The sequence below is a fragment of the Palaemon carinicauda genome, chromosome 10 (genome assembly GCF_036898095.1).
Source record: "Palaemon carinicauda isolate YSFRI2023 chromosome 10, ASM3689809v2, whole genome shotgun sequence".
NCBI classification, from domain to species: Eukaryota; Metazoa; Arthropoda; class Malacostraca; order Decapoda; family Palaemonidae; genus Palaemon; species Palaemon carinicauda.
The window spans coordinates 115,093,680-115,116,370 of record NC_090734.1 but is presented as its reverse complement, the minus strand read 5'-3'; the positions used below and the strand labels follow the sequence as shown (position 1 = coordinate 115,116,370).

Genomic DNA, 22,691 nt, shown 5'->3' with positions numbered 1-22,691 from the left:
GGATAACAAAGACAGTAACTAAATGTATGACATCATCATTACGTCATAGAACTGTCAACCAATCAGGGATTGGTATACTGTAGATGAAACTTCTGGAATCTGGTGAACGGTCGTGATTCTCGTGATCGTGAACTAATTCTCCTTACCTCTGACGGCCATTGTTGTGTTGTTGTGTACTTAGTCAGTGGACCTTTAAAGGATTTTATTTATTTATGGTAAGGATATGTTCATAAGTTACTCGATTATCAGCTTAACTTGTGAAATGAGGCATAGTTTCAATGCGCAATAAAATAACCAGAACGTAATTTTCCGTTCAGTCCAAACTTGTCCATGCTAGCCTTGTCTCGTTCAATCAAGCATGGTGTTCTACCTTTTTGGTAAAACTGCCTACATTTGTTAATACTTTTTCTCAAAAGCCATTTCCTGCTTTACCCTACCTAGCTATGTGTAGGAGGTAGGCTGCAAGTCTCCCATTAGTGTATGTATCGGCAATCTGCGTATAGTTCTTGATGGATGGCCTATACTTATTTTTAGAGGTTTATCTAGAATAGCTTTTGAAGCCTTTAGTAGTTTTAGGTTTTTTAATATTGCCAAAGTTATTACTGGAAAGTCACGCCTCTAAAGAGAAACTAACAAGAATGCCACTTAAACTTATGTTACCTGTCCTAACCTAACATAACCTAGGAGCTTTATCCTTACCTACTGTACCTGGCGGGCCTATGCTCCCTTAGATTACCATATCCTTAGCTTATCCTAAAGGTAAGTCTCCACCCAATGTTTGCTTCCCAGCATCTTCACTCCTGCCAAGTTAACACTAAATTGTATTTGGGAAATCTTAAAAATAATTCCGTAATACTATATTGTATTCCCAACCAATATAAACATTTTCCTGTAAATAACATTTATTTGACAAGTAATAATGAAGTTGATGCCTGGCCCAACCAACTCCTTACACCATTGGCTTATTCTTAGGCCATTTAATAGGCCTGGGCCTTCCACTGGACTTTAGTGAAAATTAATAGGCTGGCTGATAATTTTTAGTTTGGGCTATTTATGGTAATAGTTTACAACACCACGCTCTCCATTTACTCCAAAATAATGCAATCCTGCAGTTTTCATCTTCTTGCACAGTAATTAGGTGGTTATTTAAATTCTGGGAAAGCAATAACTAGCAAGATATGTTGAGGAAGGGGTTATAAAAAGAAAATAACTCTGTTTCCTCGCTAAACGACTTGGAACTGACATGTAAACACAGTCAACGAAACAGAATTCGTGATACCAGCGTACATAAACAGAAGTCCGTGATGCTAGCGTACATTTGATATACTGTATATTCAAAATATGCTTAGTTAAAAATGGATTAATTACTCAAGTGTCCATAAAATATGCAATTTACAAATAGTGACACTTTTGAGTAATCACTCAATTTTTGATTAAGTATATTTTGAATATAGAGTATATCAAATGTACGCTAGCATCACGAACTTTCGTTTATGTACGCTGGCATCACGAATTCTGTTTCGTTGACTTTGTTGACATGTTGGTTCCAAGTCGTTTGATGAGGAAACAGAGATATTTAATTTTTATAACCCCTTCCCCCTCCCTCAACATATCTTGCTAATTATTTCTTTCCCAGAATTTAAATAACCACCTAATTACTGTGCAAGAAGATGAAAACTGCAGGATTGCATTATTTTGGAGTAAATGGAGAGCGTGGTGTTGTAAACTATTACCCTATTTTTATTTGGACTTTGTATTGAGCTTATTTAACACAATGTTTGGTAAATTTACAGTTTCATCCATTATGGGGAAACTGGAATAAAAATATATTTGTTGCATCAGAAAGTGTAGTTCTACCGAATTTAACGTTTATTTTGACCGCAAACCATCCGATTTGGAGATTTACTAAGTTGTTCTAGAATGCAGAAAGACCCTACTTCATCCCAACAATTATGGGGGACACCAGGTGGGAACCGGGGTTTTGGGTGGGGGGGGTGTCAAATGATATTTGCAATAAATGAATACTTATCCTTCCACCACCCCTCCCCCTATACCCCTATCTAGCCCTACTGGGGGGGGGGGGGAGGGCTCCGCCCCCCCTGCGACCCCCCCCTTAAGGCCACAGTGATTTTCAGGGCACTACTGAACCTAATAAACCCACCTAACCTAGCCTAGGGGCTCTGTACCCCTACCTAGGGGCCCTGTACCCCTACCTAGGCCTACCGGGGGGGGGGGCCTCCGCCCCCCCCTGCGACCCCCCCTTAAGGCCACAGTGACTTTTGGGACACTACCGAACCTAATACAACCACCTAACCTAGGGCCCTGTACCCCTACCTAGGCCTACCCCTGCGAGGCCACCCCCCCTTACAGCCACTACCTAACACATCCATCAAACCAAATCCAAAGGGATGGTACTGCTGCATACATCGTTATACTATCACCATTATAATATACTCTATAAATTAATGAAGCTTTCCTTAAACTGTTGGTTCATCAAGATGTGTTGCTGCTTTGAGGAAAACGTGAAGCTGTTGGGAAGGTTCCTTGACATGCAGGCCAATTTTGATTTTGTAAAATTAGATTGTCTCTCTGGCACAAATCCACTAGGTTTTCAATAATCCCCGAATAACTTACAACAAATTCATTGCAAGTTAGGAAACAGTCAGGACAAGAAGATGGAATTTCAACTTCTTGTGCAACATGAGATGACGTGCTTGTTACTGCCTCCATTTCTAAGAACGAAATGAAATGCATGGGAAAGATGTATTGTGGCGCTGTTGTATTGTCGCGCTGTGATTGGCCAAACATGTATGACGTCATAGTGGATAGGCGCTGTGATTGGCCAAACGTGTAAGACTTTATAGTGGACTAGTTTGTCTGTGGATTATAGTGGTTACAGGGCTCATTTAAGCAAATACAAGACACAGTCAACAATAACAACAGACTTAGAAAAAATCTGGGAGGAAGACATGAGTAGCGTGAGTTTGATCGTCGATATATAAAGAACTAGGCATTTGCGACAAATAATATTTTACAGAAATACTACAAAAGACTTGCTTTACTCGGGAAATATATTATTATAATAGATTTCCCATAATGGATGAAACTGTAAATTTTCCCAATGTTTAAGCATATTGGGTGATATTTTATGTTTTAGTCTCTAGCTTTACAGGAATGCTCTACAAGAAAAATGGTTAGAATTATACAATGGCGCAATAAATGCTTTGTAGAAAGTAAGACTGGTTTATAATGTACTTTGTAGTGTTTTGAGGTTTTTTGTATGATTCCTGGTGGAAATCCATAGTTATAGAGTTATGGTGGGTTGACTACCATAACTGAAAAGCTATGTCTTTGCGCTCGGTACAGTCATAAATTACTTTCGAAACACCTTAAAATTTAGTGTACTTGTCTAATTGTGTTATTTAAATTAACTTGTTTAATGTTTTGTGTAAATATATATTTTAATTTCTAGCCAATTATACGAAACATATATTTTTCCTACTCGCTACCTTGTGTTTTATTCATTTCTGACCATGATTATTGGGGGAAATTACCCGTTCATTAGTTTTTTAACCCCTTTATATAGACACAATTATGGGGGACCCCAGTAGGAAACATTGTTGTTTTTGGGTGGGGTAGTGCCCAAAAAATAGAGTGATTTGTAGCAGTAGTAATAATGGTCAGAAATTCCAAATAAACACTAGATAACCAGTTGGAAAAATATATGATTCATGTAAGTGGCTGAAAATTAAAGTATCATAATGATCTGGGATTCACTAAACATCCTTCTAATGGCTTTTTCTCAGGGCACTACTGAACCTAATAAACCCACCTAACCTAGCCTAGGGGCTCTGTACCCCTACCTAGGGGCCCTGTACCCCTACCTAGGCCTACCGGGGGGGGGCCTCCGCCCCCCCCTGCGACCCCCCCTTAAGGCCACAGTGACTATTGGGACACTACCGAACCTAATACAACCACCTAACCTAGGGCCCTGTACCCCTACCTAGGCCTACCCCTGCGAGGCCACCCCCCCTTACAGCCACTACCTAACACATCCATCAAACCAAATCCAAAGGGATGGTACTGCTGCATACATCGTTATACTATCACCATTATAATATACTCTATAAATTAATGAAGCTTTCCTTAAACTGTTGGTTCATCAAGATGTGTTGCTGCTTTGAGGAAAACGTGAAGCCGTTGGGAAGGTTCCTTGACATGCAGGCCAATTTTGATTTTGTAAAATTAGATTGTCTCTCTGGCACAAATCCACTAGGTTTTCAATAATCCCCGAATAACTTACAACAAATTCATTGCAAGTTAGGAAACAGTCAGGACAAGAAGATGGAATTTCAACTTCTTGTGCAACATGAGATGACGTGCTTGTTACTGCCTCCATTTCTAAGAACGAAATGAAATGCATGGAAAAGATGTATTGTGGCGCTGTTGTATTGTCGCGCTGTGATTGGCCAAACATGTATGACGTCATAGTGGATAGGCGCTGTGATTGGCCAAACGTGTAAGACTTTATAGTGGACTAGTTTGTCTGTGGATTATAGTGGTTACAGGGCTCATTTAAGCAAATACAAGACACAGTCAACAATAACAACAGACTTAGAAAAAATCTGGGAGGAAGACATGAGTAGCGTGAGTTTGATCGTCGATATATAAAGAACTAGGCATTTGCGACAAATAATATTTTACAGAAATACTACAAAAGACTTGCTTTACTCGGGAAATATATTATTATAATAGATTTCCCATAATGGATGAAACTGTAAATTTTCCCAATGTTTAAGCATATTGGGTGATATTTTATGTTTTAGTCTCTAGCTTTACAGGAATGCTCTACAAGAAAAATGGTTAGAATTATACAATGGCGCAATAAATGCTTTGTAGAAAGTAAGACTGGTTTATAATGTACTTTGTAGTGTTTTGAGGTTTTTTGTATGATTCCTGGTGGAAATCCATAGTTATAGAGTTATGGTGGGTTGACTACCATAACTGAAAAGCTATGTCTTTGCGCTCGGTACAGTCATAAATTACTTTCGAAACACCTTAAAATTTAGTGTACTTGTCTAATTGTGTTATTTAAATTAACTTGTTTAATGTTTTGTGTAAATATATATTTTAATTTCTAGCCAATTATACGAAACATATATTTTTCCTACTCGCTACCTTGTGTTTTATTCATTTCTGACCATGATTATTGGGGGAAATTACCCGTTCATTAGTTTTTTAACCCCTTTATATAGACACAATTATGGGGGACCCCAGTAGGAAACATTGTTGTTTTTGGGTGGGGTAGTGCCCAAAAAATAGAGTGATTTGTAGCAGTAGTAATAATGGTCAGAAATTCCAAATAAACACTAGATAACCAGTTGGAAAAATATATGATTCATGTAAGTGGCTGAAAATTAAAGTATCATAATGATCTGGGATTCACTAAACATCCTTCTAATGGCTTTTTCTCCGCTGTGTGCTCGCTTCGCTCGGGGAAAAAAAAAAGTGCAAGCTCCCAGGGTTTTTTACTTTCACATGGGTAACAATAGCCATACACCGAACGGAGTGTGTTCTCATCCCAATTAATTGCCGACATAAATGAAATTATACTAAATTTCAAAATAAATTTATGTACCTCCTATAAGTTCCCTCATTATGTGATGATGGTTCAACTCAAACTGAAAGGAAGGATGGAAGAAAATGGCTGTTGTAAAACAACATCCGGGAACTTGTGCATAAATATTTGGAAGCTCCTAATTGGTTAAAAAACAGAAAAGCTGGCCAAAGCGAATGCAAGCAATGCACGCAGACTTACGGCAGTAACTCGACATCAATCTCCCAGATATAAAGAATGAATTTAGAGTGAGTGATACTTCACATTACACTAAATTTCCAAATAGATGTAGTACCTCCATTAAATTCCCTCTTTATGTGATGGTGGTTCAACTCAAAATGAAGGGAAAGGTGAAAAAAATTGGCTGTTGTTGAACAACATCTGGGAACTTTTGCATAAATTTTTGGAAACTCCTAATTGGTTAAGAAAGCCAGGTAATGATTGCGTCATACGAAAAACAGAAAAGCTAGCCAAAGTGAATGCAAGCAACCTATGCGCAGTTACCGCAGTAACTCGACATCAGTCTCCCAGATGTAAACAATGAACATAGAGTGAGAGATAGACTTATGGACTTAGGAGTGAGAGATAGACTTATGGACTTAGGAGTGAGAGATAGACTTATGGACTTAAGAGTGAGAGATAGACTTATGGACTTAAGAGTGAGAGATAGACTTATGGACTTAAGAGTGAGAGATAGACTTATGGACTTAAGAGTGAGAGATAGACTTATGGACTTAAGAGTGAGAGATAGACTTATGGACTTAGGAGTGAGAGATAGACTTATGGACTTAGGAGTGAGAGATAGACTTATGGACTTAGGAGTGAGAGATAGACTTATGGACTTAGGAGTGAGAGATAGACTTATGGACTTAGGAGTGAGAGATAGACTTATGGACTTAGGAGTGAGAGATAGACTTATGGACTTAGGAGTGAGAGATAGACTTATGGACTTAGGAGTGAGAGATAGACTTATGGACTTAGGAGTGAGAGATAGACTTATGGACTTAAGAGTGAGAGATAGACTTATGGACTTAAGAGAGATAGACTTATGGACTTAAGAGTGAGAGATAGACTTCACATTGTAATAGACTGATACGTGTGTAGTTATGCTCCAGCCCCATTAAACATATACATCATTCATTTCTTTTAGCAAATTTCAGTTTCGCTAGTAATTAAAGTATCATATTATGCAAAGTTTGTCTCTGTCACTCGTCATAAGTCATCTACCAGAGCACCACCTCATCTGCTTGAAATCACACGTTTATACCGAAGCCCCATCTCACCTGCTAGCGATTGCGTGCCCCTACCTGAGCGTCACCTCACCTGCTTGTATTGCGGGCCCCTACAGGAGCGCCACCTTACCTATTAGCAAATGCATGCCCCTACCGATGTGCTACCTCACCTGCTTGTGATTCTATTTGCAATCGCGTGCCCCCACCAGAGTGCAACCTCACCTACTTGTTATTGTGTACTTCTACCTTTTTCTCACTCATGTGACCCTACTAGACACCACCTCACCTGTTTGCAATTGCGTGCCCATACCGGAGCGCCTCCTCACTTGTTAGCATCGCGTGCCCTTCTAAAGCGCTGCCTTACCTATTTACAAACATGTCCGTACCGGTGTGATTCCTCACCTGCTTGTGATTGCATGACCTTACCGACGCACCACCTCACTCTGGTAGCTTGTACCAGATCTTGTGCCCCTACCAGAACACCACCTCAGTTTGCAATCTCGTGCCTTTTTCGGAGTGCCACCTCACCTTGAAATTGCATGTCTACCATAGCGCTGCCTCACCTATTTGCAATTGCATGTCGCTACCGGAGTGCCACCTCACCTGCTTCCAATTGTTTGCCCCTACCGAAAAGCTTCCTTACCTACTTGCAATCGTGTGCCCCTACGAGAGTGCCACCTTACCTGCTTGTGATTGCGTGCCCCAACCGGCGCACCACCTCCTCTTTCCTCAACCACGTTCTCCGTTACCTGTTCCAGATTGCATGGCCCTACCCGAGTGCCATATCACTGTCCTCAACCAGGTTCTCAGTTACCTGTTCCAGATTGCATGGCGCACTCACTGTTCTCAATCATGTGCTCCGGTACCTGTTCCAGATCACGTGCCCCTACCGGAGGGCCACCTCACCTTTATATAATCACGTGCCCCTACTGGAGCCCTGACTCACCTGTTTGCAGTTGCATGACCTTACGGGAGGGCCATCTTTCCTTCTTGCATCATGTGCCCCTACGGGAGTGCCACATCACCTGCTTGTGATCACGTGGTCATACTGGAGCGCCTCTTCATCTGCTTGCAATTGTGTGCCCCTACTGGACTGCCACCTCACCTGCTTGCTATCGTGTGCCCCTACTGGATCACCACCTCAGGTGTTTGCAATCGCATGCCCCTACCGAAGCGTCTCCTCACTTGTTTGCTATCGCGTAGCCATACCAGAGTACCTCCTCGCTTGCAATCGTGTGCCCTACCAGCACTCCACCTCAACTGTTCTTAATCATGTGCTCTCCACTCACCTGCTTGCAATCGTGTGCCCTACCAGTGCTCCACCTCAACTGCTCTTAATCATGTGCTCCCCACTCGCCTTTTCTAGAGTACGGGCCCTTACATGGGCGCCACCTCACTTACTCGCAGTCGTGTGCCTCTACCAGATTTCCTCCTCATCTGCTTGCAATCGCAAACCCCTTACCAAAGTACCACCTCACTTGCTTGCAATTGCATACCTCTTTGCATACAGTACTTGTAATCACTAGCCTCTACTGGAGCGCCACCTCTCCTCCTTGCGATCATGTGCCCCTACCCGAGGGCCACCTAACATGCTTACAATGGCATGCCCCTACCAGAGTGCCACCTCACGTGGTTGCAATCACGTGTCACTGCCGGAGTGCTACTTACCTGCTTGTGATCGTGTGCCCATACTAGAGCGCCTTCTCACCTGCTTGCAAATGCGTGTGTCTACCAGAGCGCCTTCTCACCTGCTTGCATCACATGCCCCTACCTGAACGCTTTCTCACCTGTTTGCAATAGTGGCAGCTGGTGATAAGTACTGTGGAACTACAGTACCCCCTATTTTTATTTTATATTGATAATATTCAGTATATTTTCTTTAATTCTTTCCTTATACTTGTACAATATTTAATCCTTAAGCTTAATGTCTGTAGCCATCCTTCACTTTATGCCAAAGAAAAAAAACTTTTTCTAGAACTGTATATTTTACAGTTTCAGCTCTGGAGTGTTTAGCTGTTGTGCGCATGCACACAGGAGGATACTTGGAGTCTGAGCCATGGGCTGAGAGTGAGTGAGTGAGTACTGTCGTTCTCACAGTGCCGACCTTGGCATGTCGGTGGAGGGCAGCTATTTTTTTTTTCTGCTCCCTGGGTGTTGCGATAGAAAACTGGATACTATATTTTTTATTGTAATAAAATGTTGAATTAGATTATTATCCTATTCCAGCTCTTCTATATGATTCATTTTTTTTTTTTTTTTTTTTCTTGACATTTCCCATGACTACAACAGAGGCAGAACGCTGCTTTTCAACACAGAAAGCAATGAAAACTTTTCTAAGAAGCACTATGAATTCGGAAAGACTAAATACACTTGCAGCACTTTCAATGACGAAAAACATTCCTCAGTTGTCTGTGTCATCCAGAGGTCAAGGAGAGAAAAAAAAAAAAAAACTTTTCGTTCATATTAAAACAAGAAAAGTGGATTTCATTTTTAAAGGAATGGATCAAGCTTGAACATTTAGCAGTTTAGGTTATGGTAAATAAAAATCATTTGGTTTTGTTCTTTTAGAATTCTATCAAGTTTCTGAAAACATTTTCTTATGCCAGTCTGTTTCCTTTCACACAATATTAAAACAAAGGCTACAATTTTTTTTGGAGCAGCATCCCCACTGATTTTAACCAGGAGCTGCCATTGTGTGCCCCTACCGGAGTGCCACCTCACCTACTCAAAATTGTGTGCCCCTACCGGAGTGCCACCTCACCTACTCACAATTGTGTGCCCCTACCGGAGTGCCACCTCACCTACTCACAATTGTGTGCCCCTACCGGAGTGCCACCTCACCTACTCACAATTGTGTGCCCCTACCGGAGTGCCACCTCACCTACTCACAATTGTGTGCCCCTACCGGAGTGCCACCTCACCTACTCACAATTGTGTGCCCCTACCGGAGTGCCACCTCACCTACTCACAATTGTGTGCCCCTACCGGAGTGCCACCTCACCTACTCACAATTGTGTGCCCCTACCGGAGTGCCACCTCACCTACTCACAATTGTGTGCCCCTACCGGAGTGCCACCTCACCTACTCACAATTGTGTGCCCCTACCGGAGTGCCACCTCACCTACTCACAATTGTGTGCCCCTATTGGAGCGCCTTCTCATCTGCTTGCAATCATGTGGCCCTTCTGGAGCGCCACCTCACATTTTTGCGATTGTGTGCCCCTATTCGAGCGTCTCCTCACCTGCTTCCAAACACATTCCTCTATGGGAGCGTCCCCTCACCCATTTGTGATTGCGTAGCTATACCAAAGTGTCTCAATCACCTGCATGCAGTCTCATGCCCCTACCTGAGCCCCACCTCACCTGCTTGTGATTGTGTGCCCCTACTGTAGCACCACATCACCTTCTTACAATTGCGTGCCCCTACTGCAGTGCCTGTGCCCCTGCCGGAGCGCCACCTCACCTGCCTGCAATCACATGCCCCTACTGGAGCGCTACCTCACTTGCTGGCGATCGTGTGCCCCTACCGGAGGGCCACCTCGCCTGCTTGTCTTTGCATTCCCCTAGCGGTGCACCCCCTCACCTGTTCTCGATCATGTGCCCTACCAGAGCACCACCTCACCTGTTTCAGATTTCGTGCCTCCTACCAGAGTGGCACCTCAACCTGTTTGCAATTGCATACCTCTGCTGTAGCGCCACCTCACCTACTTGGTATCTCCTGCCCCTATTGGACTGCCACCTCACTTGTTTGCGATTGCGTGACACTACTGGAGCAACACCTCACCTGCTCGTGCTTGCCTGCCCCTGCTGAGACGCCACCTTACTTGCTCGTGATCACGTGTTACTACGTGATCATCAGCTCGCCTACTTGTGATCGTATGACCTACTGGGGCGCTACCTCACTTGTTTGCTATTGATTACCTCTACAGATCGCCACTTCATCTGCTGGCGATCCCGTGCCCCTGCTAGATTGCCGTCTCTCCTGCCTGTGATCGGGCATTGCCACCTCGGCTGTTTGTGATCATGCACTGCCACCTCAACTGATTGTGATCACACATTGTTACCTCACCTGTTCATGCTATCATGTTAATTAATTGAATTTATACGTTTAACCTGAAGGTTTGTACTCGTGTAGGAAGAAAAATTTCAAAAGTAATGTGCATTTTTCTTAACTATACAAACGTGAGTCCTTTATATTTTACTTCCCACCTCAGCCACCTCGCAAGGCTTTTGGTGAAGGTCAAGGTGGCTACTTATTTTACAATTTGTTATAAATTTTAACAGCTGAGATCCAGCCAAGGTGAAAACATACTCCTTTGTTCCATAAGTGGAATACAAACCACGCTATTTATTAGGGGTTATACTTTTGGCGAGCTGAAATGACGAGCCATTAGAATTTAGCGAGGGTTAACTACCCACACCACTAGTTAGCGGGGGTAGGGGGAGCGGTAGCTTGCTACCACTCCCGTTCACACACCTGTGATTTAGTCTCTTTACTTTTGGCTCGGAGTGAGAGCGGTTGTTTCCTCTCTCCCTCCTCGCCTATTCTGGACTGCCATTAATTTTTGTCTTTTAACTTATTCTTATACATGTATATATATGGAAACATTCTTACTCATTTATGTATATATATGTGTATAGAAATGTGATGATTTCCTTTTCAGTGTTTGTGCTGTGTGTGTGATACATATACGACAACGACACTTGCGTAGATTAGCAAGGGCAGCCCAGTTCCACTTCGTGGGGAACTACCTCTCGCTCTCTGGTCCATCGGTTTTCCTGTCGGCATATAACCGTTAACTCGGCCGCCGCAGGGGAATAGTCATCGCCTGGACCCTCTTTGTTCAACTATTGTCTTCGCCTTTTCCCTTTTCCTACAGGAAACATGGATTACTGAGCGAAGGGAATGTGGCCTCTCAGAGATTGACTACGGTCTTTTTCTTCTCTAGGTTGTCCACCTTTACAACAACAGTGTACTATTGGAGAAGCTCCTTTCCCGTGCGCGGGTTAGGTTGCTCTTCCGATTGTTTGTTTCAATTATTTGTAGTGAAATTATAATTGTAATTCTAACTTTTCAGCTTTTCTCCGTGGGGAACACTTCCTTTCGGAGGATCAGTGGTTCTCACTATTAGTGAATATTCTTAGCTGATTTAAATAATTGTAATTCTGTTTTTATTACAGTTACTCCGCTCCCCCTCTTCTCTCGTGGATGTCAACTGGAGAAGGAAGGGCGCAATACTTATTTATGTTGTTCCCTCGGGGTTCCTCTTCGGAGTTCCTCCCTAGGGAATTTGTTAAATTAATTTTATTTTTTCGCAGTTAACTATGCAGTTTTTCTTCGTTCGACTAAGAGTGCCGACGAAGCAGAGCTGTTCTGTTCATGCCTGGGGAATCTGCTGTCACTGCCGTCCCTCGGAGGACGTCGTCATGGGCATCATCCCTTCTCTTAGAAGTACTCCCGTGACAACACGACCAGCACTTCAGATCATCAGAACGCTAACTAGGAGGTTCGCCTCCAGGGATTGGACAACTTCCCTTCCAAGGGAAAGTTCCCTCCCCAGGTTTGAGGTTGTTTCTCCCTTCCGAGGGAGAACTTCCCACATCTTAATAAATTCATCGTCTCCGACTGCTGTTGCTGCCTTTGCCAAGACTTCTCTCCCCTCTTGCTGAGTTTCTCTTCCTTCAGGGGGGGAGCACAGTCTTGGCAAGTCTTTTCTACGAAGGGTTTACCTCTCGTTTGCGATAGATGCCACTCAGAGACTCCTCTACGGAGGATCGCTACCGTTAAAGGTCAGCTTGTTGATCCACCGGCCCTCATGGGCATCTTCAAGTCTCTTCTACGAAGTTTTCACCTCTCACGTTCGTGAGAGAGGCCACTCATAGAGACACCTCTTCGGAGGATTACACTGCTCATCAGTTCGCGTGCCAATGGTCTCCTGCCAGCGCGGCCGATGGTCTTCCGCGCGCCAATGCTCTTGCGCGCCCACGTGCCAGTGGTCTTGCATGTGCCAATAGTCTTTTGCGCGCGCGTCAACAGTCTTCCGGGCGTGCACCCGACGACGGTCTTCCGCGCGTGATTGCCAATGGTCTTCTGCATGCGCACGCCAGCAGTCCACGCAGTACTCTCACGCACGCGCCAATGCACCCACCCTTGCGCAACCAGTCACTCGCTTTGGTGCATTCTAGGGAGAATCCACAAAACTACATAGTGCCTTGCTGCGCGCCAGCGCTCTTCCGCACTTAACTGCGCAGTTGCGGTCTCAGATCCAATGCGCCAGCTTTTGCTTAAGAGCCAGCGCTTACCTGGTCTCCCGGCAGAAATTGAGCACCAGCATCATCCTGTGTGCCATCGCTTCAGGACTCCTACACACTCACGCAATAGGCAGAAAAAAGGAATAAAACATTTTGGACAGGTCACCATTGACCCATTCCTCCCTGCAAACACATAACATTGCCACCGGGAAAAGAGGAAATAGGCTTCACGGAAGGATTCAAGATCCCGAAGACTCCATCTTACAAGGGGAATCGAAACGGCGAATCCTTGGTTCCTGTCTCTTCTGAAGTTTCTTTTTTTATGAATAGAACTTACCTGGCAGTTATATATACATAGCTAATTATCTCTATTTCGGCAGAATTTTTCTAAAACTAGGCAACCGCCTTGTGGTGGTTGGGTGGTAACACCCGTTAAAGGGTGGTAGGAGGAATCATTCCCGTTTTCTGTTCTTCAGTTCATCTCTGCCGGCCGGATCGATAACACGTTGGTCCGTCATTAAGAGTTTTTCTTCGCTTTCCCTGCTCGGTGTACCAGTCTGCTTTTTTGGTGAAGTACTCTGATTTGGGGTTTTGGCGATCGTTGTTTTTTGTTTTCTCTTAGCTTTTTTTTTTTGCTGTTTTTCATTGAGTGAAAAGAGTCATTACCGTATCTGTGCGAATGAGGAATGTAAGGTGAGACTACCGAAAATGGCGGTTGATCCTCTCACTGTTTGTTCTCATTGTAGGGGTTTTGTTTGTGCCCTTGATAATAGGTGTGGGGAATGTAAGGTTTTGGATGAGAAAGATTGGTTAATTATGAAGCGCTATGTGCGTAAGCTAGAGCTCGATAGAGTTAGGAGAGCTTCTAGGTCTAAGTCTAAGTCTGTTAGTGGTAAGGAAGACGAACTTAGCGTAGATTTATCTATTGATCCTATTATTGATTCCTCTTTGGAAGTTGATCCTTCCCTTGAGGTAGTAACTCCTGCACCTACAGGTTCCGTATCTACGGATGACCCTCGGTACGCTAGCCTGGCGGCCGAGTTGAAGGCCATTAAAGAACAACTGGAGGCCTTTAAAGGTAAGGAAAGTGAAAGTGCTTGTGTTAGTGCAGCGGAGGTGGCGACTGACCGAATCTGTCATACCCCTAGGCCTAGACCTCTACCAAGCTCCCAGGACCAAGGGAGAAGGTACGTCGATGACCGAAAGGGGGTGAGAGGTACGTACCCTCGGTCAGCCGTCGCCTCAGACAGTCCTGTTGTCGATTCCCAGGCTGCTCTTGACCGTCACGGGAAAGACGTGTCGGATGTGTTGTTTTCTTCTCCGAATTCGTCCAGACGTAAATGGAAGTATGAAGCTTCAAGACCTACTAAGAGGAGATGGAACCGCGACGAACGGTCTCGTTCTTTCTCTCCCGGTTCTAGCAGTTATGAACCTTGTCCGTCGGAGGATGATTTCGACTCCGTGCCTGTGAAAAGGACGAAGCCTGCTGCCGAAGATACGAGTGTTATTCGTCAGCCCCCCCCTTCGGGTCCGCAAGACCCAGCTGATGTTGCTAAAACCTTTATGTCTGTCATGCAGGAACAACTTTTGACTTTAGTACAAGCCTTTAGCCGCCCTCACGCCCAGTCTGACAGACGTAAAGACGACTCGTTGCCGATTAAGAAGTCTGCTTCTAAGAGAGAACGGAGTTCTTCTTTAAAGAAAACTTCTCCCTCTCTACGCCAGGATGAGGAATGTGTGCTTTCGCCAGGCGATACTTCTTCGCGATACCAGGGCGATACGTTTTCTCGTTCTCGATACCGGGACGATACCTTATCGAACGACGCTGCTTCCGTTCTCGATACCAAGACGATACCGCCTCCCGTTCGCTCCGACACGACGATACCTCCTCTCGTTCGCTTCGCCACGACGATACCTCCTCTCGTTCGCTTCGCCACGACGATACCTCCTCTCGTTCGCTTCGCCACGACGATACCTCCTCTCGTTCGCTTCGCCACGACGATACCTCCTCTCGTTCGCTTCGCCACGACGATACCTCCTCTCGTTCGCTTCGCCACGACGATACCTCCTCTCGTTCGCTTCGCCACGACGATACCTCCTCTCGTTCGCTTCGCCACGACGATACCTCCTCTCGTTCGCTTCGCCACGACGATACCTCCTCTCGTTCGCTTCGCCACGACGATACCTCCTCTCGTTCGCTTCGCCACGACGATACCTCCTCTCGTTCGCTTCGCCACGACGATACCTCCTCTCGTTCACGACGATACAGACCCTAGTTCTCGACGCCACGACGATACCGACCCTAGTTCTCGACGCCACGACGATACCGCCTCTCGTTCACGACGCCACGACGATACCGCCTCTCGTTCACGACGCCACGACGATACCGCCTCTCATTCTCGCCGCCACGACGATACCGCCTCTCGCTCTCGACGACAGAACGACTCTGCCTCTCGTTCTCGGTTCCAGGGCGATACCACCCTGCCTCTTCGGGACGATACTGCCTCTCGTCCCAAGGATTCTTCTAGCGCGGGACTCCAGGATGCAACCCGTCTTTTGCAGGATGATGCCTTTGATTTGCCCTTGTCGGGTTCTAAGGATCCTTCTCTTTCGAAGGATATTGCAGATGTGGAGCAGGACCTCGAGGATGTTTCTGATGACGATGATAATCCTGCCGACGCTGTGGGAGATTACAAAGTTCTCTCTCGCTCCCTTCTTGAACTTTTTGGAGAGGAATTCCAACCTGCTGCCCCTCAATCTCCTCAGTCCCAATTTAACAGAAAGAAGGCCAAGAAACAGTCGGCCTTCATCAAGATGAAGCTGTCTATCTCCGCAAAGAAGGCTCTCACGAAGATTGATGACTGGATGATGGAGCGGAGACAAACAGTTAAGACTTCCTTCTCGTTTCCACCAGCTCGTCTTGCTTCAAGAGCGGGTATGTGGTATGCAACTGGAGAACCTTTGGGTCTGGGAGTGCCTTCCTCCTCCAAGGGTGACTTCTCTGGTTTAGTGGACTCTGCTAGAAGGCATGCTCTCAACTCAGCCAAGGTCATGTGGTCGATGTCGGAGCTGGATCATCTCGTCAAAGGTATTTTTAGAGCCTTTGAGGTTTTTAGTTTCCTAGACTGGTCGCTTGGGACTCTCGCAAGGAAAACTGAACAGATGGAAGGATCTAGGGACCTTACCAGCATTATGTCCTGTATGGATAAGGCCCTCAGAGATGGGGCGAATGAGTTGGCTGCTCTGTTCTCAGCTGGGGTCCTAAAGAAGAGAGCTCTGCTTTGCTCTTTTGCTTCTAGGTCTGTTACCAATGCTCAAAAGTCTGAGCTTCTTTACGCCCCCCCTCTCTCAACATCTTTTTCCCGAGTCCCTGGTTAATGACATTACGCGTTCTCTGGCCCAAAAAGCCACCCAAGACCTTTTATCTCGTTCTGCTCGTAAGCCCTTTGCAGCCCCTCCTTCTTCTTTGAAACGGGAGGAAAGGAGATTCCAGCAGCCCTTTCGGGGCAGGACTACTTCAAGATCAGATTTTAGAGGGAGAAGGCAAGATTCAGGACCAAGATCTACCAGGGGTTCTTTCAGACCTCGCTCCAGAAAATGAAGTTCGTCTCCTCCAGACAGTAGGCGCAAGACTGTCAGGTTTTTGGCAGTCTTGGAAGAGGAGAGGGGCGGACACCTGGTCCCTCTCAGTCATCAAGGAAGGATACAAGATCCCCTTTCTGAAAAAACCTCCTCTCGCAGATGCTCCGCTGGCCTTAGTAGCCCGGTACTCAGATCCTGGGAAACAGAAGGCCCTAGTAGACCTTGTCAACCAAATGCTAGACAAGGGGGCGATAGAACCGGTTCGGGATCTAGTCTCCCCAGGCTTTTACAATCGCCTGTTTCTGGTCCCCAAGAACTCGGGCGGATGGAGACCCGTCCTGGATGTCAGCGCTCTCAACGTATTTGTGGAGAAGACAAAGTTCTCCATGGAGACGACTCAGTCGGTGCTGGCGTCAGTACGTCCAGGGGACTGGATGGTGTCCCTCGACTTGCAGGACGCATAATTCCATGTCCCCATCCATCCGACTTCGAGGAAGTACCTGAGGTTTGTAATGGAGGGCAAGTGCTTCCAATTCAGAGCTCTTTGCTTCGGTCTCAGCACGGCTCCTCAAGTCTTCACCAGGGTAATGGCGAATGTGTCAGGTTGGCTGCATCAGGAGGGGATAAGGATATCCTTCTATCTGGACGATTGGCTGATTCGTTCACGATTGAGGGAGAAATGTCTGGAGGATTTACGGAAGACTTTTATGATGGCTCAAGATCTAGGCCTGGTCATCAACAGGGAGAAGTCTCAGATCAGAACGAATCAGACTATTCTCTATTTGGGGATAGTTCTGAATTCAGTACTTTTTCGGGCTTCTCCCTCTCAGGAAAGACAGACCAAGTGTCTCGTAAAAGTCAGAACTTTCCTGGACAAGGAGAGATGCACAGCGAAGGAGTGGATGAGTTTGCTGGGGACTCTATCCTCCCTCGAACTGTTTGTCTCTCTGGGGAGACTCCACCTAAGGCCTCTTCAGCACTTTCTTTCGAAGACATGGAACAGAAAGATGCAGGAAGACTCCTTTTCCTTCCCCATTCCAATAGAAGTCAAGACTCTTCTGAAGTGGTGGCTGGACCCAACCTTGTTAGGGGAAGGGATCTCCTTACACAAGAAGAACCCAGACCTAGTGTTGTTTTCAGACGCATCAGAGTCAGGCTGGGGGGCAACACTAGGAAGCAGGGAGGTCTCAGGCTATTGGGAAGGAATTCAGCTGGGATGGCACATCAACAACAAGGAGCTGATGGCCATTTTTCTGGGGCTAAAGGCCTTCAAGGACTTGGTGTCTGGGAAGATTGTGGAGGTCAACTCAGACAACACCACAGCTCTTGCTTACATCAGGAAGCAAGGAGGGACTCACTCTCTGTCTCTCTTCGAGACAGCAAGAGAGCTCCTTCTTTGGGCGAAGGAGAACAGGATAAGCCTGCTGACGAGGTTTGTTCAGGGACAGAAGAATGTGAGGGCGGACATGCTCAGCAGGAAAGGGCAGGTCCTTCCCACAGAATGGACCCTCAACCAACAGGTCTGTCAGAGTCTCTGGAGGCTGTGGGGGAGACCCCTCATCGATCTTTTCGCCTCCAATTTATCCAAGAGGATCCCCATCTATTGCTCCCTAGTTCCGGACAGAGAGGCAATAGCAGTAGACGCCTTTTTGATGGATTGGACGGGGATGGACACTTATGCTTTTCCCCCGTTCAAGATCATCAATCTGGTAGTCAGGAAATTCGCCCTCCTCGATTCGGGACGGATGATCCTGATAGCTCCGTTCTGGCCGATGAGGGAATGGTTCACGGAGGTGGTGGACTTGTTGATGGACTTTCCAAGAAGCCTCCCTGCAAGTCCAAATCTGCTCAGACAACCCCACTTCGAGAGATATCATCAAAACCCCCTCGCTCTCAATCTGACTGCCTTCAGACTATCGAGAAGCTCGTCAGATCGAGAGGCTTTTCAGCGCAAGCTGCGAAAGCTATCGCCAGAGCGAGGAGGGTCTCTTCGCAGAGGGTCTACCAGTCCAAGTGGGAGACTTTTAGGGCTTGGTGTAGGAAGCACAAGATTTCCTCATCCACTACCTCTGTGAGCCAGATTGCGGATTTCTTGTTGTACCTCAGACAGGACGCTAAGCTAGCTGTGTCCACTATCAAAGGGTACAAAAGTATGCTCTCTTCCGTCTGTCGGCATAGAGGCTTGGACTTGTCTCGCGATAAGGACTTACATGACCTCTTGAAGTCTTTTGAGACGACCAAGCAGACCCAGTTAAAGCCCCCTTCTTGGAACCTTGATGTGGTTCTTAAATTTCTGTGCACCAAGAGATTGAGCCCATCTCACAGGCTCCCCTTAGGGAGGTTACCAAGAAGACCCTCTTTCTTTTGGCCTTAGCAACAGCTAAAAGAGTTAGTGAAGTCCATGCAATTGAAAAACAAGTAGGCTTCAATCTGGATGGGGCAGTTTGTGCCTTGAGATTAGACTTTCTCGCTAAGAACGAGAACCCTTCTAAGCCCTGGCCGAGGACCTTTGAGGTTCCTAACTTGACCAACCTAGTGGGTCAAGAGCAAGAGAGGCTGCTCTGTCCAGTACGAGGGCTCAAGACCTACTTGTCTCGCACGAAAAGTGTGAGAGGCTCTTCTAGCTCCCTGTGGTGTTCTGTGAAAGATCCTCAAAAGCCCCTTTCCAAGAACGCTTTGTCCTTTTTCCTGAGGGAAGTGATAAGAGAAGCGCATCTCTTGTGTGAGGAGGAACACTTCGGACTTTTAAAAGTGCAAGCTCACGAAGTGAGGGCCATTGCGACCTCGCTTGCTTACCGCAAGAACATGTCGCTCCATCAAATTATGGATGCGACATTCTGGAGGAGCAACTCTGTGTTCGCCTCTCATTACCTCAGAGAGGTGAGGGTAGATTATGAGAAATGTTATACCTTGGGACCATACGTAGCTACGGCTTCTGTATTAGGCAAAGGAGTTACTACCTCCCCTCAACCTTAGTTTTGTTTACTTGTACATAGGTTGGTGTATTTTTTATTGGTTGTCTGAGGACGTCGACTTGTGTACAGTCACCTCAGTCTAGTTAGATAATTTTTATCTACTTTGCAAATGTTAGGTGGTTGGTTTGGTAAAGTTGCGGTTTTTTATTTTGGGCAATAGGTAGTCCTGAAGTCTAGTCAGATTGTTGGTCTCACCCCGTTGACAGACTCGATTGAGTGTTTTTCAGCACTGCAGGTCACATCCTGGCTGACACTCCTAAGGGAAAGCGACTCAAGAGGCAGGAACCTTTGAAGTCAGCTACCTTAGCAGGTAAGGAATCAAGGTGTTTATTTATCCTACAACTTTTTTGGTTGTTTCCCCAACGATGTTACTGTCTATCACCCTCCTCCAAGTGTGTTAATCAGCTATGTATATATAACTGCCAGGTAAGTTCTATTCATAAAAATGGAGTTTTTATGATAAAACAAAGTTTTGTGAATACTTACCTGGCAGTTATACATTCGAAGGCCCACCCACCTCCCCTCAGGAGACAGGTCGGGCATAGATGAACTGAAGAACAGAAAACGGGAATGATTCCTCCTACCACCCTTTAACGGGTGTTACCACCCAACCACCACAAGGCGGTTGCCTAGTTTTAGAAAAATTCTGCCGAAATAGAGATAATTAGCTATGTATATATAACTGCCAAGTAAGTATTCACAAAACTTTGTTTTATCATAAAAACTCCATTTTTTTCCTTGACAGACCACCGTCAGCGAACAGGAAAGCATCAACAGTCTGATCTTTAGATCACTGTTTGCTGATGGCTAGTCCACTGTTTGCTGATGGCTAGTTCACGGTTTACTGATGGCTAGTTCACGGTTTACTGATCACTAGGTCGCCGATCACCAGATCGCCAATTGCTAGCTCAACGCTGATCTTTGACCTCTAGTCCCTCCAATGACTAACGATCTCCGATTGCTGGCGTTCCAATCACCGATTGCTAGTCAATAACCAGTCATCAGTTTGCTGATCACTAGATCACCGATGGGCTGCTCATCTCTTCGATCATTGAACTCGGCTTGCTGATCTCTGACCAGCCCATCTTCAGCTTGCTCATCTCTGACCAACCAGGGGGAACCATAATCACCATCAGCTCACAGACCACCGATTCACCAATCATCGGCAATTCGCCAGCAGTTCATGACTCAAACTTACTAGTCAACCTCTGCCCGTAGTTCCTTAGATCAGAATGTATACAACATACTTCTCGCTACTGGCCGTTACTTTCGACAACCCTCATCAACAGCTTGTCGACAGGGAACTACTTTCGAGCACTCTCCAACTGCACAGTAACCACGATACCCAACTGTTAACCATTGATTAACATTTACCAGATTGATTTTATTCTAAGGAATAGCATCAATCCCATCAGGGCGCATGGTAAGGCTAAGCGTTGCCTTCCTCCTGTTAGTTAAAGGATTTCTCTATCAGGGAAGAATTCTTACACTGGGTATCGCATCTGATCCTTTACGACACGAGTCAAGACTCCAGCGTCGACAATCTTTCATGCAAAAGGATCCTCAAGGAGCTGTCCCTATGGGTCTGTGTCCACAACATGTTGGAGTTCAAACAAGGGCTAAGACCTCAGGTCTTCATTTGCACACTGGACCTAAAGGACACTTACTTCCAGGCCCAAACCATCCATCTAGGAAGGTTGGAAGATTCACTCTAGACAAACAAGAAACACCAGTTCAGGGCACTGTGCTTCAGTCTTTCCACTACACCCATCTTGGTCTCACAGGATCGGCTTCTGTCTCCTCCATTTCGGGATGACTTTACTGACCTTAGCAGACTCAGTGGCAACCTTGCATTAGCACCGGAACTTCTGAAGTCTTTTTACCAAGATCCAGTGATCAGGGTATACCTGCGGAAGTCTTCCCTACTTCCCTCCCAGAAGACTGGTGTATCTGGGAATGATTCTAGACACTAATTTCCACAAAACCTCGAAAACGAGAACAACTCCCATTCCAAAGGGACTTGAGTCGGACTAAAATCAGGCCCTCGATCCCCCAAACATTCTGACCCCCATGGGACGAGAAGTTTGGACGAACCTCAAGGGATGGGTGTCATTCGAGAATCTACAGAGCGGCATAACCTTCTCATCCTTCCCCACCCCTCGGACTTGAGGTTGTGCTTAGAACACATCAAAAGAAGAGATGAGGGACCGTAGTGCAACACCACACGACCTCAGCTCTCTGGACAGAGTCCGAAAGTACCTTCACTTAAATCTCTTAAGAGATGAAGGCCAACTTTCCGGTCCTTCAGCAGCCTCATCAGTTCATAACCGACCACTCAGTGATGTGGTGGACGACAACACCTCACACCTCATAAAGACACACATTGGCAAGCAAAAAAGAACTTGCTCATGGCCTCTTCCCATCTAACAGTATAAACACTAAGATGGGCCAAAGTCCGTTCGGTACCACTATCAGCCCGCTTCATTCCAGACTAGAAGAACGTGCTCGCTGACAATCTGTGCACAGCATGTCAGATAAGGTATACCGAATGGTCTTTGGATCGCCTTGTAGCCGACAAAGTCCCAACTTTACGGGGTCCTCCAACTAGGGATCTGTTCGCAACGCTCCTGAATCTCAGGCTGCTGTTGCTCCCCAGCCCTAGACCCCAAGCCTCTCTGGCAACAACGGTGGGTACAACAATGACATTTACGTTTCGTCCCCGTTTTATCTGGAGGAGGACACTCAAGAAGGCTAGAACATCGGTCAACCTCTCAAGGACTCTTCTAGCTCCGCTATGGCATTATGCAGAACGGTTTCCAAACCTTTTGCAGCTCCTGATAGTCTCCAAGAGACCCCTCTCCACATCACAGACAACCCACTTCGACACCTACCACAAGCTATAGCTTTGCTATGATTGTACGCCTGAAGACTACCCAATACCTCTTTTACGAAAAGGTTGTCTAGATATCTGAGGAATTCCTCAGCATCAGTCTACCAGGCAGTATAATGTCTTGTGTGGTTGGTGTCATGTGAA

General features: G+C 45.8%; 1 long non-coding RNA gene across 2 annotated transcripts in view; it reads left to right on the top strand.

Annotated features, from left to right (window-relative positions):
• Positions 1–92: 92 nt before the first annotated feature.
• LOC137648683 (uncharacterized) overlaps positions 93–22,691 on the top strand; it is a 50,726-nt gene continuing 28,127 nt past the window's right edge. For both annotated transcript variants that reach the window (XR_011045678.1, XR_011045677.1), the window contains exon 1: positions 93–215. This is a non-coding gene — a long non-coding RNA (uncharacterized lncRNA). The remainder of the gene's footprint in view (positions 216–22,691) is intronic.